Source organism: Prenolepis imparis, unplaced genomic scaffold (assembly GCF_030444845.1).
Source record: "Prenolepis imparis isolate NDT839.2.m4 unplaced genomic scaffold, iyPreImpa1.0 SCAF_6, whole genome shotgun sequence".
Classification (NCBI taxonomy): Eukaryota; Metazoa; Arthropoda; class Insecta; order Hymenoptera; family Formicidae; genus Prenolepis; species Prenolepis imparis.
This window is the reverse complement of record NW_028141164.1, coordinates 19,342,566-19,347,380: the sequence shown is the minus strand read 5'-3', so window position 1 is coordinate 19,347,380 and position 4,815 is coordinate 19,342,566. Positions and strand designations below refer to the sequence as shown.

The 4,815-nt window shown below is 28.3% G+C and overlaps 1 pseudogene; it reads left to right on the top strand.

Annotated features, from left to right (window-relative positions):
• The first annotated feature begins 1,861 nt into the window (after positions 1-1,861).
• Positions 1,862-4,202, top strand: LOC145937937 (uncharacterized; annotated as a pseudogene).
• Positions 4,203-4,815: the final 613 nt, after the last annotated feature.

Genomic DNA, 4,815 nt, shown 5'->3' with positions numbered 1-4,815 from the left:
TCTTTCTTTAGGCCTCGTAACGAACCTGACAATTACTCTAAACTTCGGGAAAAAAAAAATTTTTTTTACAAGGCGCATTGGACGAAAAGCTCGAACACGGAGCAACTTTTTTTCGATGTAGATTCACCATACCAAAGGAGATCAAAATCGGTGAAGAGTCAACCGCGACCTCCCCTTGTTAGACAAATTCATTGGCTAGTGTGGTCGATTAATTTAACTACCCTGTTGATTAATTTACTAGCGATATATAAAAAATAAAAAACATATTTAAATTTGCTCCTGGACCTAATCATGGAGCCTACCCGTATAGATGATTTTCCAACTGTTTAGTATACGTCGGCGGATATACAAGGCGTTATTTACAAATAACTATATAAAAGCAAAAAGAGAGAAGTATTGTTTCGAAGGGTCTGAATAGCTTAGAGGTAAGAGCAGTCGCCCGGAAAGCGAAAGACTCGGGTTCGATTCCCGATTCAGCGACTTTCGGACCAATATTTTTCTCACTTAAGAAAAAATTTGTAATTAATAATTTCAAGTTATACTTTATAAAGATCACAACCATATGGTCGATAAAGTCATAACTTAGACAAATTCATTGGCTAGTGTGGTCGATTAATTTAACTACCCTGTTGATTAATTTACTAGCGATATATAAAAAATAAAAAAATAAAAAAAAAACATATTTATAATTATTTTAATTATAGTGTATATTTTAATATGTATTTTTTATGTGTATATTTTAATATGTATTTTAATATGTATTTGTTCCTCGATGCAGTTTGATTTAAAATGTATCTCGCATATTCTTTCTGGATACAATTACAATAAAAATTATTGTATTAAAAAATTTAGGTTATGAGCGATGTATGTTAAAAACATAATTTAATTACCATTTTTATTCTTGTATTCTTTATCTTTCTGACAAGCTTTCAATCATTTCGATCACAAATCCGGATCTTGGGGAAATGTATAAAACATTACTTTCTTATTGAAGACATAAGACGTCCGAGTTTTGCAATTTTTTACGAAACAATTCGGCATGATGTTGATGTCCAAAATAACACTTTAATATCACACTCCAACACTTAATATTTAATGCACATTGCCAGCAATATACATATGGCAGTATCAATCATATGATTTTGCCGAATGGGTGAAATCTAATTGGATCACTTCCCACTACTTTCGGACGACTGCGCATCCACCGGAATACTTCACCTTTTATCTTTCCACCATGAGTACCACCTTTCAAGGTGCAGATCGGGAGCTCGCTTCGTCGATTCGATTTTCCCTCAAATTTCAACTCAATATTCTTCCACAATTCACTTTGAAGATTTGAAACTATTGCTTCACGATTGCTTACATTCTCGAATAGATACTAAAATTGTAGATAAAATATTTGGTAGTTCGAAAAATTTTTTCAAGACCATTTTTATACTTATAACTTGAATCTCTGTATTTGATATGATAGCTTCGCGTTTTTCTCCAGCTAAACGAGAATCTAACTATGCAAAAATATTGATCGATTGTGGTTTAATAAGTGCATTCAAAGTTTCAGAATATTTTAAGCTTTGATGATCAGTTTTCAAATAATCGAACCCGTTCTGCATTATAGTTAACATTTTGGTAAGATCCGATAGTGACTGTTTGGGGTCTGTAAAATTACATTTCTGCAGCAAAATCAGTATGAGGGTCTGATTATACAAATTGTCCAAGTTACTAATTAAACTAGAAAATGATCAGCCCCTCTCAGTTGTAGAGAGTCCTGCATTTATTGATTAATTAAAATAGGACTGCCTTCATCAATTCGAATAATGTGCAAAAAACGTTAAGAGAAAAACTTAGTCAATCATATTGTGACATGAAAACTACTCTTGAAAACCAATTAAATAGAAGTTATCTCAACTACAGCAGACTTATGGATCAAAGCAAAAAGTTCGCTTAGATATAATTATGATTATATATTTTATTTAATATTTACATAATTATATATATTTTAGTTAATTTTTACATTAATTTATTTATATTAATTATATATTAATTTATTAATGCATTTTATTTTTTATGAATGTATATTTTTATTCTTTAATATTTATTATAATTCAATTAAAATCTTTGAATTTTTTATAGAAGTTATTTAGGAATAACGGTTCATTGGATTAATTAAATAACTTTAGAAAGGGAATCAGCCGCACTGGCTTGCCGTAGAATTAAAGGAAAACACACTTTTGATGTTTTAGCAAAAGCAATTAATTCCATATTTTTTGAATACCACATACAAAATAAAGTATGTATAAATTTGTAATTAATAATTTCAAGTTATACTTTATAAAGACCACAACCATATGGTCAATAAAGTCATAACTTAGACAAATTCATTGGCTAGTGTGGTCGATTAATTTAACTACCCTGTTGATTAATTTACTAGCGATATATAAAAAATAAAAAACATATTTAAAATAAAGTATGTTGTACAACAACAGATAATGGTACAAATTTTGTCAAAGCATTTCGGTAAATTAACATTTTATAATATTATATACAATTTTTTTCTTGTATATGATTATACATATATGTGTGTGTATATATATATATATATATGTGTATGTATATATATATATAATTTTTATATACATAATTATATTTAAAAGCGCATTAAATTTTTTTATAAATACAATTTTTTGTAAATAAAATTCTTTAAATTTGTTAGAGAATTTGAAAAAGAAGAAAATGATGAGGAGACTAACATGGAATTCCATAATTTAAATGACTTATTAATCACGGATGAAATAAAAGATTTAGACGCAGAAGATTTCATTACTGTTCCGCCACACCATAGGTGTGTTAGTCACACGCTTAATCTTATTGCAGCCAAAGATTCTGAAAAAGCTTTGAATAATAATGCTTTATATAAAAAAAAATACAGGCTAACATTTGCAAAATTATTTAAATTATGGAATAAACAAAATCAGTCCACGCAAGTGGCAGATAAAATAAAAGAAATTTGTGGCGTTTATTTAAAAACCCCCGTTGTTACTAGGGAAAAAGATATTTTATTACTATTTTTCATTTATCTATATTTATTTTAATTTAATAAATATCTTAATATTTTTTTGAATATACATATATTATTCTCACACATACGCATTATGTATTATATAAAAACAAAACTTATTTATTTATTTGTTGTTATAATAGATGGAATTCAACTTTTGATTCCGCATATCAACTAGTCACTCTTTTGAAAGACAGCTCAGAGAAAATAAACCAATGTTTGGATTATTGTAACTTACAGAGATTGACAAATGACGAAATAAAATTTTTAGATGAGTATTGTCAGGTAAATTACATGCACATATATAATATAACAAAATTGAAACATATAAATTGTATGTATAAACGATAAAAAAAATGCATTTCTTCATATTTTCTTGGATTCTTAGGTAATGGAACCTTTGGCAAAGGCATTGGACATCTTACAAAGCGAAGTGGGGATGTGTATGGGATATTTGTTACCTGTTTTGAACAGCTTACAAGAAAAACTAGAAAGTATTAGTATTACAAATAAGTTGACGGATTACCAGCCATTAGTTACAGCCATTCAGGAAGGTTTAAATCAAAGGTAAATCAAATTTGTTAATCTATTTATAAATTAAAGACTAAAAAAATACATACAGTATTTACAATTTACATTGTATAAAAAACAATAAAAATATAAAAATTTTAGTATCTATATGTTATTTTAAATTTTAGATTTTGTACAATATTCGAAAAGAAGGAATTAATAATCGCAAGTTGTCTACATCCTAAATTTAAAACAAACTGGTTAAGTGGAGAAAAAAAAAGTAGCTGAAAGCTATTTAGAAGATTTGTTAGGCATTCGCTCAAGTGAAAATTCTCCAAATTTAAATAATGACGATTACGACGATTTTTTTATTTTTTATCGGCAATCAACAACTCCGGAGTCAGAAGAAGAACTGCAACGATTTTTAAAATCAAAAAGATCTGATGTTAAATTATTACAAGATTTTCCGACATTAAAAAAGTTATTTATTAAGTTTAATACGGCTTTACCAAACAGTGTATCAGTTGAAAGATTATTTCGTATCGGTAATTCTGTATTGTCACCATTTAGAGGTCGCCTAAATGATGATCTAATGGAATATCAACTTTTATTAAAGGTTAATAAAAAATATCGATAAAATTAACATAATTTTGTGAGTTAGATAATCCTATATCTTAATCCAAACAATTCTATAATCAAAATAATCCTTGTAGTTGCATTTTAAGAATAAATTTATTTTTTATTTAGTCTTATCTCGATTTAGCATTAAAAGTAACGGAAAGAGGAACGAATCGTTATTTTTTAAATAACGGTAACGGTAACTAGTTACTTTTTTTATTCGGTAACGAGTAACGGTAACTAGTTACTTTTTTTACTCTGTAACGAGTAACGGTAACTAGTTATTTTTAAAAAGTAACTTTCCTATCCTTGGTTTTTAATAATTTTTTTAATGGTAAAGATATTTTAGTGATTAAGCTATTTTTAGTGATTAGGATATTTTGGAAAAGACAGGTTGAACTCTTGCGCGCGACCTATCGACTTGATAAAAATTCAACCAAGATATTAATTAGTTTGCGTCTGAAGGACAAAGCATTGAGTTGGTTTCACTCGAAGCCGGAACACTTGCAATTGAGTGCTGTCGAGTTACTTTTTGAAATGTCTCGTATTTTCGATAATCGCCCTAGCAGATTGATATTGAGAAGAGATTTCGAAAAGCGCAAGTGGCGAAGCAGTGAGGCATTTTCGGAGTA